Raw genomic sequence first — 15,429 nt, 5'->3', positions numbered from 1 at the left:
TCAGGCTCTTATGACAACTCCATCTACAACAGTGAGGACGGTGTCTTCTCTACTGGGATCGATGACCTCTTGTATCTTCCTGGCGCCACACGCACGGCTGCACATGAGACCGCTGCAGGAGTGCTTGGAGGACCAGTGGGATCAGAGGAAAGGATCTTGGGACGACAAGATTCGACTGTCTCTGCATGCTCTGCAGTCTCTGAAGTGGTGGTGTTCAGCGGAGAATCTCCTGAGAGGGGTTCCCTTTCACAAGGACATTCCCACTCAGACTGTCGTGATGGATGCTTCTCTCCTGGGATGGGGAGCGCACTCCGGGACTCTACAGATTCAAGGAACGTGGTCACCGATGGAGTCCACGTATCACATCAATTTCCTGGAACTCAGAGCTGTTCACTTGGCACTGAAGGCCTTTCTTCCGTCCTTCCAGACCAACTCTCTGCTTGTACAGACGGACAATACCACTACGATGTATTACCTCAACAAGCAGGGGGGCTCGAGATCGCACACTCTGTCACAGGAGGCGCAGGTGATCTGGCACTGGCTCCTAGCCAGAGGACTGACGATAACAGCTACCCATCTGCCAGGTGTGCAGAATGTTCAGGCAGACGCACTGAGCAGGCTGGTTCAGGAAAACCACGAGTGGGTCATAAACGACGAAGTACTAGGAGAAGTGTTCGCAAGGTGGGGAACTCCAGACGTAGATTTGTTCGCCACCGCCGAAAACAGCAAGTGCAGAGACTTCGCCTCCAGGTACTACCAGCAAGGGACGCTGGGGAATGCGTTATGGATCAACTGGACGAATAGCTTTCTGTACGCCTTTCCTCCCATTCCCCTGATTCCGGCGGTGCTCATCAAGCTGGCCCGGTCCAGGGCTCGGATGATACTCATTGCCCCGGAGTGGCCCAGGCAGTGGTGGTTCACGGACCTACTTCACCGGTCTCTCCTTCCTCACATTTGGTTGCCGTGCAGGCCGGACCTTCTCACGAAGTTCGGGGGACGGATGTTACACCCCAACCTCTCGTCTTTGAGTTTAACGGCATGGCTCCTGAGATAGTGCAATATGGCCATCCGAATCTGCCTGAGGATTGCATGGACATACTGAAAGAGTCTAAGAGGCCTTCCACTCGAACTTCAGATGCTTACAAGTGGAAGAGGTTTTGTATCTGGTGCCAGTCTAAAAACCATGACCCTACGACCTGTAAGGAAGATGTCATCCTTCCTTAACTTTTACATTTGGCGCAGTCTGGCCTTAATGTTCATTCCATTAAGGTTCATCTTGCTGCATTGACTGCCTACAGGAAATGCCCTTCACAGACTTCCTTTTTCCAGATCCCTGTGATCAAAGATTTTCTGGAAGGATTGAAGAAAGTATTCCCTCCTGTCAGGCTCCCTTCGCCTTCATGGGAATTGAATGTGGTGCTGTCCAGATTGATGAAGGAGCCTTTTGAACCTATTCATAAGGCTTCGTTGCAGCACCTGTCCTGGAAGGCCATTACATCGGCCCGCAGGGTGAGTGAGATTCAGGCGTTGTGTTGTACTGAACCTTATACTGTGTTTCATGCTGCTAAGGTTGTTATGCGTACTCACCCTAAATTTCTTCCCAAGGTTATTTCTGATTTTCATGTCAACCAGACCATAACTTTGCCTACGTTTTTTCAGAACCCTTCGTCTCCAGCGGAAAGGTCTCTCCATTCCCTGGATGTTAGGAGGGTGTTGAAATTTTATCTGGATAGAACCAAAGATATTCGTAGGTCGGACCAGTTGTTTATTAATTATGGATCAGTCAGGACGGGTCTTGCTACCTCTAAGCAGTCCATCTCTAGGTGGATTGTGTCCTGCATACAATTGTGTTACCAAAAGGCTAATAAGACCTTAGGAGGTAAGCCTAAGGCTCATTCCACCAGGGGCAAAGCTGCCACGACGGCTCTGCTCTGTAACGTGCCGATTGCTGAGATCTGCAAGGCAGCCACTTGGAAGTCGGTTCATACCTTTGCTAAGCATTACTGCCTGGACACTGACGCCAGGGCAGACGCTCAGGTTGGGCAGGCTTCACTGCAGAACTTGTTCGCACAGTAGTGGCATTACTTTCTTTCTCCACCGCCGCTTTGGTGTGGGGATGGGCTTGCCATTCTATTCACTAGATTATGACTATACACAGAGATCCCCTACTACAGAAGGAGTAGTTTCTGTCCTGTAACTCCAGTTCTGTAGTAGGGGTATCTCTGTTATAGTCATAAGCGCCCGCCCTCCTCCCCGGTGGAGTTATATATTCATGTAAGGAATGCTACAGGTCTGGCGTGCTACGCCTGTCAAAAAGAACTGAAAGTAGAGGGACCTGCTATGCATTCTGGGATACTGGGAGAAAGTTCTAGAAGGCTCTCTTAAAGGCACAATATCCTATTTAAGCCACATAATGGCAGCCTACGGGGCTTGTCTGTCCATGCCTTCCTCTCTATCATTCCAGAGTCTTTTTGATGGTGGAGGCAAGTTTCTCTATGGTAGAAACTGGGCTGGCTGTATTATGTGTGGTGTTATTTGGTGGAATTTCTAGTTGAAGTACTGGACAGTGAAGCCTGTGGATATAGGCTGCATTATTTGTCTTTAATTCTCTCTTAAGTGGCTTTGCAGTTTTCTGCATGATTTTGACAACTTAAGAGATTATTTTTGATTGCCGGGGTCCACGCACATGGGCGGGACTATTCACTAGATTATGACTATAACAGAGATACCCCTACTACAGAACTGGAGTTACAGGACAGAAACTACTCCTTCTAGATTTTAGGGCTAGTGTTGTCATTGGATAGTGTTAGGGCTAGGGATCCCGTTGACTGAAGCGGTCACCTGATTATTAGGGCTGTAAAAGGCCAAGGCTTAGGACGTCTCAGCCCGGGCATCAAGGCTAAGGGCCGAGAGGACAAGGGCAGTTGCCTGTTTGACCCTGTTCGAGAGTGGCCATGGCCGGAAATGCTGTCCATTTTCCCATTTAGCAATACCCAGCCCACACCATCCACATCCGCAAACAGAGCAACACACTCACACCAAATGTACACCACACACAACCCTATGCACAGATTAATGAAACCGCATGCACTACAAACCCAACCAAACCCCATCTATACACCCTCCTGTCCCAACTACCATTTATATCCACCATCACCTACAAACAGTACACAACTCTGTTCTATACCACTAACCAATCCACTCATCACTAACGCAACGCCAATCAATACCATACATAACTACATCCCATCCAGACACACGCTCCCTAGTGGAGTGGTGTGGCTCACTGGTTAGAGGTGGCAGACCTGGAAGCAGAGGACGGCCCGGGACCAGGGTTCAATCCCCGACGCGGCAGGGTCGTGAACCAGGGTCAGCGGACTCGATAATTCTCGCCTCGGTGCCTACTCTAACCAGGGATCACACTCGGCAACTCTGGGCATTAGCTTGCCTCATCTCCACAACGGCCCCCCACAAGCGCCGGGGATGCCTGGTTTCACCTTGGAGTTACCCAGGAGGGAACATCTCACAGGGAAAGCCGGGACGGGTTCCCCAGCGGTCTATAGCGGCAGGACCCCTCCGGGTAGCAGTGCGCTTTACAAGACACACACATTTACATTTACACATTTACATATACATTTACATCCCTGCTGTAATTACACCTCTCCCCTCTACCATAATAACACTAACGCACAACAAACACACTGCACACCACCACACTTTTTAACTCTTGCAACAAACCAGTCTAAGACAAACACTATTACCTCTACTTCATTCCCTTCTACACACAACATACACTCTACTCATAAACACATCACCAGCCTCTCTACCGTACAACCTCTTCTCACAAACAATACTATACAACCAAATCCATTGCATGAAACATATACATCAGCACCCCTTTTCACTACTCCTCAAAAACAAAACATATCACACATAACAGCACAACAAGATCTTCAAAGGGCAGTACCTCATAATACTTACCGTCACAAAATACAAACATACACCCACCTTTCAAACGACACAAAGGAACAAACTCCAATGTCAAGCTTTCTCTCTTCCACTACACCTAACACAGATACAGCAACATAGCAACTCTCTTCTAACCGCCTCTCATCCATTGGATAATTTAGAACCTTACTACAGGACCCACATGCTGCACCACCGCCCATGACTCATACACATTCCCTCCTAAACACACACAAACAATATAAGCAACATGCCACACCTCACAACTTTGCTTCCCCATGTCTACTGCACAACAATGTTACTCCACGAAAGCAACACAGCATACCAACTCACTCTCAAACACCATCTCCAGCACATACACACACAGGCCCCTCAAAATGCCTTTTTAGCATGCTGGATGAGGAACATGATACAGAACAGCCACACAATTGCTATCCTAATACAGCTAATACCAGCACTAAAAACACACTTGCTACAAACCCACACAATACTGATCATTCTTCTACAAAACAAAGTCTCACTATCACCAAAGGCCACTCTCTAAACTGTCTACTAATAAATGCTCGATCCCTCTCTAAAAACAAACATCACATCAAGACCTTCTCACAGATGCAAAACCAGACATACTATTCAAAACCAAATCATGGTTGGGAGAGGATATGGCTCCAGTCCTGCATGAAGCCATTCCTCTAGGCTATCAAACAATCACCCAAAATCACATACCCAAAAAAGGAGGTGGTATAGCTGTTGTGTTCAGGGAAACAATACATGTCACTAAAATTGATGACATCTCCATAAAGAATTGTGAGGCTCTTCTAACAATATGCAGTCCTACACCGTCTTCCTCTTGTAACTTCCTGATCCGTTACAGACCTCCACCTATCAAGGTGACATTCCCAGACACACTTCTAGACACCGTTTAAAACCTGATAACAATACACTCCAACCTATGCGTCCTGGGTGACCTCAACATTTGGTTTGACAAACCCAATATGACCCATCCAAAAACAATAATCAGTGGACCTGCCTCAGATTGTCCACAAACTGCTGGACATATCCTAGATGTCATTTTTGCTAATACTGAACGAGTTACCTTTCAAACTATAACTGCAGTCACGTGGTCAGACCACCACTTGCTTGCTTTCGAACATAAAACAACACTAAGCGACTCACCTAAAGCTACCTCACATCCATCTACCTATCGACCATGGAACAAACTCAATTTGGAACACTTAGAAACACAACTAACATCAAGTACAAATCTGGAAACAATAAATTCTGTTCAAAATCTACATGAGTGCATACAGGAAGATTTTGACATCCTGATACATCTCAAAACCACACAACCGAACAAAAGAAAAGAAGCATTGGCATAGCCAATAGGTCTCGCCTTTGGGACCTTATAAATATTTAGTTATGCAGTACAAAATCCTTGGTGCAACTACATCAACTGTTGCATGGCTAAACACTAATAAGGTCCCAAAGGCGAACCCTATTGTCTATGCCAATGCTTGTTTTTTTTGGTACCACCTCGTTAGGCAAAGAAGATCAGTACCCTTAGGGTTATACAGTTCCCTTTACAACTTCAGTTTCAAGCAGCTTAGGAGAAAGAAAGATGGGAGACTAGAAGTTTGGAGCCCTGCTGTTTACATTGATCTAATGCTCTTGTAAACAAATCAAAGCCACCAGCCCTGGCCTTGTGTCCCTGACTGGGATTAACACCAGTAATCACTGTGAGGGTTAACAGCAAACACAGCTGGAGCATGAACTGTCCTGTCACTGCTGCCTATGGAAAGAATGGGGGTGAAGTAAGAAACCAAGGACACTGCTGCCTACTAGCAGTTCTGGGACCACAAGTACTCATGCAGACGTTTCTCTCAAGCTTGAACCTTGAGTTCTCAAAGCCCTTCACTCTTTAAACAACAGCACATGTATGTATGATATTCATCAACACGTCTGAACACACCTACAAATGCCACACTGAGCACCGAGGATGTGAACACGCCTGCAGTCACAAACATCATGTCAAACGCTAGCCAGTCGAAGCATGATTACAAGCAATCAATTGCAGCCGAATATGAGCAATCCGCAGCACCAGTGCAACGCCCACCTTCAGTAAGTCATAAGAGGCCAACCCCCAATCTTTTACACCCATAACTAGAAGCCCATTTGTAACCAACCACTAGCAGTCCACTTGCTCCTAGTTACCAGCAGTGAATGAATAGCATCTGTTGCTATATCCATTTGCAACTAGTGAGAGCAGCCATACAGCAAATGTATTGTGAAGCAATCCACTCGAATAATTAAGACTGCGAGAAAGCCAGCACAGGGACAACTGAAGTTTAATGTCAGATGCGAGAGGAGCATCGGCTCAACTTTGAACAGTTTTTTCTAAAAAAAATAAAAATGCCTAGATGCAATTTAGCTCGCAGAGCAGTTACAGGGAGATAATTTTATTCACGATGGAAATGGGCCATGTGCTATACATTGCAGCCAAATGGCCGAATACCAAAGGACGGGATCGCCAACAGTCAGGCTTAGATTTATCAACACCACTGCTGTGCACACTGGTAGCTGTAGATGCAGGCTTATAAAGGTAAAAGTAAAACTACAACTCCCAGAATTAAAAGTGCTGCTAGCTCTAACTATATTTCATAACCCTCCCCTTCCCAATATCATGAAGGTCCTGGTTTCCGGCACATGTGCTGGCAGGACCATTCGTATAACGGGAATTGTAAAATTACAAGTCCCAGCATGCTTTGTACCTGTAATTGAAAAAACAGGATTAAAAAGTCATACTCATGGCATAGGCTACCTTGAATATAGGCCTGAAAAGCGGAGAACAGATGTTGGTGACAAAGCCACGCCACTCTTCACCACTGAAGCAGCAAAGAAAATAAGGACGTGTGTTTGGATACAGACGGAGGGGCTATCCGAGAGATGTGGCTGTCAGTCGCATCTAGAGAGGCCCGGCACGCAGCTCCATGCTCCAGTCACAGTAGGACTACATTGACCCTCTTTCCCTTCCTAACAATGGCTTGGCCTGCACACCGGGCGCACAAGACAGAATGCAGAGGAGCAGCACTGGGTCAAGTGTGATTCTTGACATTCTTGTGGGGCGATTACAGAGGAACACCGCAGGGCACTGGACAGGGACAATACAGTAGCATTTCACGCGGTGCCAGGAAGAGATATTACTTTTGTTCACAAGAAGGATCTTTCGCCTGTTTGAACTGTGCAGTGAAGAACAATCACAGCTCTAAACAGGAATCCGGAAGCAGGTCCGGCACACGAGGTAAACAAGAGTGTGGCAGCAGGTGAGGGGGCCTGCACGATTCCCTTTATATCTTTTATTTCTATGTTTCTCCAAGGCGCTTTTTAGGTCTAGCCTATGCAGCGCGCATGCGATGCATAGGAGAGAATCCTTATGCCATCGGCACAGCTTTCCCAGCAAAGACGTGCACTCGTTGCAGATTGGAGCACATGCATGCTGATATGGGCGATGGACAATACATTGCACCTCCAAGCCATACATGACAGGGGCCACATATAATTTTGTCTCGTGGAATGTCCGAGGGCTAAATAAACTGCAGAAAATCCGATAGGTATTAGCGCAGCTGGACCGCCACAATGTTAAAATAGCACTCTTACAGGAAACCCACCTTACTAAGATAACAGAAGATAAAGTGGCCAGAAAGTAGGCGTCCTACAGACTTGCACCCTCATACTCCTCGTATGCGAGGGGAGTCCTCATTTGAATCAAGAAAGGAGTAGTATTTAAGGCACTGAACTCTAGCACAGATCAGGAGGGCCGCTGGGCATAGGTACTTGGGAAGCTGGGAAATGTTCTGGTGACGATCATTAGCTTTTATGGTCCGGTGGTGGATGTCACGACCAAATATTTGAACATGTTTAGAACATTGTGCACTTGGCCCGACACAGCAATCATTTGGGGGGGGAGACCTCAACACACAACTAGATCCCAAACTAGATAAATCTAATCCGCAGGGTGCCAGGATGGTTAAGGTCGCTACGTGTGTCAAGAATGGAATGTTGGAATTTGGGATGGTAGACGCTTAGCGACACAGGCATGTAGGGGTTCTAGCAGGCTCACATATCACGCCGGCGACCAAGAGCTGGTCCAGATTGGACTACTGGCTGCTAAGTGAAGAGGCGAACGAATGGGTCAGAGACATCCGTAATCTCCCGAGAACGCTATCTGACCACAATCCGGTGTTCCTCACACTAACCATTCCCCTCAACCCTCACAAGCCGTTCATGTGGCGTTTCCGAAAGAGGCATTACTGGATCCGGCGTATGGGGACGCTATTAAAACTGCTATAGTACAATACTTTGAAACAAACGTGGGGACAGTGGACAGCCAAGAGATTCTGTGGGAAGCATTTAAGGCCACGATACGGGGTACATGCATTAGCACATCAGCGGGGATTTTAAGGGACATACAGGGCAGGCTACACACGTTAGAGAAGAAGCTCAGCGAGCGTGAAACCCAATATGACGATGCACCTTCTAAAGATGTACTAGCAAGCATACATGTGCACATTGATGAATATAACACCCTTGCAAAGACGGAGGTGAAGTATTTATCAAAAAGACATGTCGCCAGACGATATGGCGAAGGGGGTCGCCCGGGCTGATCACTGGCTGGTAGGCTACAGAACAGGGCAGATCACCTCCCAGTTGAGCAGATTGTAGATGCCGATGGGCAGACACACTATTCCCCCACAGCCATAGTGGATCAATTCCATCAATTTTATGCAACACTTTACACCTCCAAAGGTGGCATGGATGAGCAGGCCATGAGTGCATACTTGGATGACATTGCCTGTGCATGGTTATCTGACGTGCACCGAAAATATCTCAGCCTCCCGCTAGATGTGGAGGTTGTGATAGACACTATCAAGTCGCTCCCAAACGGAAAAGCTCCCGGACCCGACGGTCTCACCGCGGAATTTTATAAAGGGCACGCTGACCTCCTTGCTCCTCATCTTCTAGCAATGTACGCAGAAGCGTACGAAACAGGCCGCCTACCCCCCTCTCTGCGGCAGGCGATGATTATCACTCTTTTGAAAAAGGATAAACCTCCCGAGTGCTGCGAATCATATCGGCCTCTATCTCTTATTAACTTAGACGCCAAGATATTGGCGAAAATTCTTGCCACAAAGCTACAGCCCTTAATGCCCCTGTTGGTACTCCCAGACCAGGCTGGGTTAATCCCTCAATTTGCGCACCATCTTTGCCATGTTGCATGCTCTGAATTCAGAATTGCCAGCGGTTGCAGTACTACTAGACGCCGCTAAGGCATTCGATTCCATAGAATGGCGGTACATGATTCAGATACTGTGCAGGATGGGTTTTCCCCCAATGTTTATACACTGGATTCAGCTCTTATACACTGAACCATCAGCGAGGGTTAGAGTGGGAGGTGACACTTCTGAGCCGTTTGACATCGAGCGGGGTACGCGACAGGGTTGCCCTCTTTCCCCACTCTTGTTCGCCATCGTGCTAGAACCCCTGGCATGTAAGATCTGGCAGGTACACAGAGCAGCGGCTCTCAACTTCAACAATAGACCGGTGGGAATCTCAATGTACGGGGATGATATGGTCCTATATGTCCGCGAATGGCACCAGTATCTGTCCCCTATCCTCCATGAATATGTCAAATTTAGGCTATTCTCTGGTCTCACCATAAACTGGGACAAATCCGTAATCATCCCTCTAACTACAATAACCACGCCTCCTGTAGTTGAGTACCCGCTGGTCAGGTCCGCTGACCCTGTAAAATATTTAGGGGTGTGGATACATAGAGATCCTGGAGTGGTTATCACTGAAAATTACGGTGCGGCATATACGACGCTAGTCACGCAAGTGGACAGATGGTTAGGTTTACCACTATCTCTGGCGGACCGGATTTCAATAATAAAGATGGTAGTCTTACCCAAATTTTTATACCTGTTCTGCAATGTCCCAGTTCCACTAACAAAACACTTTTTTCAAACTGTCCAAACTCAGTTGTTACGACTTGTATGGGGCACCAAGCAGCCGAGAATAAGCTGGCGTACCCTGTCGCTGCCCTACGAGAGAGGCGGGTTCAAAGCACCAGACATGTATGTCTACTACCTATGTTGTCAGGCTCAATACGCCTACTACTGGTTTAAACCACACGAATTTATACCGCATGTCGCGGTAGAGGAAGGCAACGCCCACCCTATTTATTTATTTATTTATTTTTTGCATTTGTATTGCGCTCAGCTACCCAACAAGGGTTTCCCGGCGCCTTTGACATTCAGATGGTTAAAGGAAAATGCTGAGTAGGTAGTTTAGCACAATTGTTTCTGAAACAGCCAGGTTTTTACGTATTTTCGGAATTTAGTGTAGCTGTCCTCCTTCCGGATATGAAGGGGAAGTGAATTCCATAAAACTGGTCCTCTGACAGAAAAGGAGTTCCCTCCAGTTCTTTGTACTTTGAATCTGGGGACGGCGAAGTTCGAGGCCGTTTGAGAGCGAAGGCTTCTTGTTGGCAGGTAGGGAAAGGCTAAGGTTTGTAGGTAGGAGGGAGCCGTTTTGTTTTTAATCTTAAACATGTAGCTCAGGGTTTTAAAGCTGATCCGATGTTCAACCCTGAACCAGTGTAATTCGTTCAGGTGTTTTGATACGCTTTCGGACTTTTGAATCCTACGCTAGAGTCTTGCCGCAGAGTTTTGAATCATTTGGAGTCGCTTGATCACTGCTAAGTTGGAGCCAAGGTAGAGAACATTTCCGTAGTCAATATGCGAAGTTACTAATGCGTTGACTACTGTTTTTTGCGTGTCAAGGGGCAGCATCCAAATGATTTTTTTTAACCATTTTATTATGGTGAAACAGAGTCCCGCGACTTTATTTGCCTGCTGTTTCATAGATAGGGTATTGTCTAAAATAACCCCTAGGTTTCTCACCTGAGTAGCTGGCGGGGGAATGTTACCCTGCTCAGGCGGCCAATGGGAGGGGTTCCACAGTTCCTTGTTTCTTCCCAGTAGAAGAACCTCCGTTTTATCCCCATTTAGCTTCAACTGGTTGGTGGTCATCCAGTTGAAAATCTCTTGGAGTCCGTTTTTCAGTAGGGAGGGGGCTAACGGGTTTGACTCGGAAAGGGAAAAAAAAAATTGGGAGTCGTCGGCGTAGTTCATTAAAGTCAGGCCTACGCTATCGGCCAGGTCTGCCAGTGGTCTGAGGTACAAGTTGAAAAGCAGCGGGCTCAGAATGGAACCTTGTGGAACTCCATGTGGAGCGGGGAAGATGTCTGAGCTTGCGATATTGGATTTAATCTGGAAGGTTCTTTCGGAAAGAAAGGACTTGATCCACTGTAAGGCGTCATTGCGAATGCCATTTTTCTCTAGGGTAGCCAGAAGAGTTTTGTGTGATATGGTGTCAAACGCCGCACTCAGATCTAAAAGAATGAGTGCGACCGTTTGACCTTTGTCCAGGAGTTGTCGAATTTTCTCTGTCACCCCTAGTAGGGCAGTTTCCGTGGAGTAACCTGCTCTGAAGCCTGACTGTGAGGGGTGAAGGAGATTGTTATCCTCTGAGAAAGAGGTGAGGGCGGAGTGTATGTGCCTTTCCATGAGTTTGGAAAAGGCAGGGAGCAGAGATATAGGTCGGTAATTAGAGAGAACTGTGGGGTCGGATGACGGTTTCTTCAGTAGTGGGGTCACCACTGCATGCTTCCAGCTTGATGGGACGGTGGAGGTTTGGAGGGAAGCATTAAGCATGTCTGTTATGACAGTCAGGGGGGTAGGTTCGAGCTGTTTTAAAATACTCACAGGGAGAGGGTCACAAGGGGAACCTGATGTGATGGATTTTAGGGAGGTTTGTAGGGAGTCCATAGTTACCAGGGGCCAGTTTTCCAAGGTGTTTACTTTGTCTGAGGACATGGGAAGGTCCTGGTGTAAGCAATTGCTGAGGGGCCTGGTCGCGATATTAATGATTATATTCTCAATTTTATCATTAAAAAATGTCGCAAGGTCCTGACATTGTTTTTTGGTTAGGGGGTGGGCAGTAGCAGTTGTTTGGGCCCCAGCTAGGTCCTTTACTGTATTAAATAGAGTCTTAGCTTTGTTTGAGGCATTGTTGATGGAGTTTGCCACGTATAGGGCCCGTGCTTTGATGCAAGGAGTGATATGCATTTCTCGCCTTATTGTATGTGATCTTTTTTTCCGGGTTGTAATCTTTGCGCCATTTTCTTTCAAGTGCTTTACAATTGGATTTTTGTACTTTGAGAAGTTCGTTAAACCAGGGAGCTGGGGGGTTGTGGAATTTTTTTTGTTGCATTTAGTAAGGGGAGGCATTGATTGACTGCGGATGCCAGCCACTGGTTTGTGGCTACAGCGAGATTTTCCACATTTTGGTCCTGGTGGGGTGTACTAATTGTTAGCGCTTGGTTCAGTTTATTGATGTCTAGTAGTTTCCAGTTTCTCCTACACCTTTGCGAGGCGTCATCACACATACACACAGGCACACTCCAAGAGCAGAGATAAACACGCTCCTCGATATAACAACATCAGCCTGGCAGGCACTTGGCACTTGGCCGCCGTGCGCAAAAACTCCCCTTATATGCACTTGCAATGCCCATTGAGGGACATGCTGCACTGTCAGTGGCTCAAGATAGGGGATCTGTGCTGGCACTCCGTGAGGCGGGCATCGCGCACATGAGTGACTTGTTCCCTGAGGGCACATACATTTCGGGGGAGGATTATATATGCAACCCTACACTTCTATTCCAGTTCACTTGCTATTGGTTGAGATGGGCGGTTAAGGAACACTACACTAGTTTTCCGTAGGAACCAGAGGCACTAGCGGCCCTACAGCTGATAATCACAGCCTCAACGAGAGAAAAAACTAGTCACCAAACTGTATAAGGCCGTCCAGAAAGACACGCCGCATAGCACTGATTCCAGTCTGATTCGGTGGAACAGTTAGTTAGACCCCCCCATCACGGAGGAGGACTGGATACAAATATGCTCCGTAACAGGGCGCTTAACTTCCAATAGTAACCTTCGCATAATACACCTTAAATTTCTAAATCAATCATACCACACTCCTCAATAACTGTGGAAGATAAGTCTCAGGGCCACTGGTGGGTGTAAGCGATGTGGGGTTGGATCGGCTGGATTTATACATCTAGCGTGGCAATGCAGGCCGGTCCACAACTACTGGGAAAAGGTGCTATCTCTTCTCACTGACATGGCAGGTTTAACCTTACAGAATGCCCCTTCGCTGTGCCCCTTGGGACATGCTCCTCAGCTTAAAGGTGTGGTGGGAAAATTTGTGCAGCTAGCCTTGCTCTTGGCGAAGAGGCACACGCTTTTCACATGGGATAGTCGAAAGTGCCCCAAAGCGGACAGCTGGTTGAAGGGCATGGTGTACTGCAGGGACCAATTGGAGACATATGCTGAGGAACTTCCAACTTCATCCCGGCCTAAGGACATTTGGGTGTCTCTGCGGGAATATTTACTAACTTGCAGTGAAGTAGACTCTGAAGGTGAATTGTAGATATGGACTGTGAGGGTGGGGATGTATATGTTGCCCGAAAGCTGTTACTACATCATGATCTGTTTGCGTTTGGAGGTATTACAAATGGTGGCTGACTAATTCGCTTCATAGTATGTATAGTGCTCTAATTCACACATGGATTACTGTGACCTTTGGCTTTGTTCTGTTGAAGTTCATTGAATGATACTCTACTGATATATGTAGACATGATATAAATATGCTATGAGTATGTTGTATGCTCAATGAAAAGTTGATTAAAAAAAGAATAATTATGTTGTTGAGAAGAAAAAAAATCATCTTTGGTCTACATGTACTTACTTCCATTGTGCATCTATGTACCTTCCATGTACTTGGATCTGTGTGTCTGTTACTTTTCTCCAGATAAAGCATATCCAATGCACTACCCTATTTCTCATCCTGTGCCTCTATCAATATCTTTAATATACTTACCTCCTTTATGTAGCTATATACTTTCAATGTACTTATGAATCTATATATTTATCACTTTCTTCTAATTCAGCATTCCATTTGCACTACCCTATTTCTCAGCCTTTACTTCTCTCAATATATCTTCTAGCCCAACCTTCTGACTCATCTCAAACTTCTTTCTACTACTCTTTCCAATGCACTACCCTATCTCTCATCCTATACATCTATCAATATATCCTCTACAGCCATGCTCTCATTTATCCAAAACCCCATACCACTACTATGATCCTCAAAATAACCCTTTCTAGAATCTCTCCTACTCTACCCCTCCTTGTATAATCTGACACCTCTTTTACTATATCGATCCCCTAAAGCAAACCTTTCTAAACTCTTCCCTCTGACTCCTCCCCTCCAAAACTCCTTTTTACTCATCCAAAAACCTCTTCCTACTGCTAAGACCTAAAACAAAAAAAAGAAATCCTTTACTCTTTTAGCCCTCTACTATCCTTTTCAATGTTATGTTATATTTAATTTGTAAAGCGCACAGCTACTTGGAAGTGTCCCGGTGCTAGCTTCCGAAAGAAAGAAATGCCTCCTCAACTGGTTAAAAAAGCAAGTTTTGAGTTTCTTGTTGAACAGCAATGAGTCTTGAATACTCCGCAGGGCTAAGGGCAACAGATTCCAGGCCAAACCAGCCCTGCACACAAAGGAATTGCCACCCAGACGCTGGCGCTTGAACTTCGGGGTCTGCATCAGCAATTGAGCAGAGGACCGAAGCTGTCTCCCTGGCACATAGAAGGCAAATCTCTTTTGCAGCTAAATAGGGCCGGTGCCATACAGGGCCCAATGAGCAATGGTCAGCATTTTAAATTTCAGGCGTGATTCAACTGGGAGCCAGTGCAGGGCACACAAATGTGACCGAACACTGTCCCTAGGAGACAAACCCGCGAGAAGTCTAACCGCAGAGTTTTGCACCACTTGCAATTTTTTTACAAGGGACCCCGGACAGCCGACCAAGAGGGCATTGGCGTAGTCCAAACGGGACAGAATTAACGCACAAACCACTGTTTCTCTAGAAGTGCTAGGCAAAAAAGGGAGAAGCTTCCTCAAACTCTTAAGCATGCCAAAGCAGGTGCCGGACAATTTCTTCTCTTGCGTCGCAAAGTTCAGATTTTCATCGAACCAGACGCTAAGGGTTTTTTACGGCTCCTATACTTTCAGAGGGACGCGGGAAACCCGGAGGCCAAAACCTCTCTCTGAAATCCGATGGAAAGGAGCCAAACAGTGGCGCCTCCGACTTCCCTTCATTACATTTCAGCTGAGCATTGGCCAACCAGTGGAAGACTGAGGATAAACAGTGTTGGGCTATCCCAACGGAGTCTTCCCCCTTGGGCCATGTAAACAACAGCTGAGTATCATCTGCGTATGCCATAACCTTAGCCCCCAGTGACTCCGCCAGAACCACCAGTGGAGTCACATAGATGT

The sequence above is a fragment of the Lissotriton vulgaris genome, unplaced genomic scaffold (assembly GCF_964263255.1).
Source record: "Lissotriton vulgaris unplaced genomic scaffold, aLisVul1.2 SCAFFOLD_1186, whole genome shotgun sequence".
Taxonomy (NCBI): Eukaryota; Metazoa; Chordata; class Amphibia; order Caudata; family Salamandridae; genus Lissotriton; species Lissotriton vulgaris.
This window is presented reverse-complemented; position numbering follows the sequence as displayed.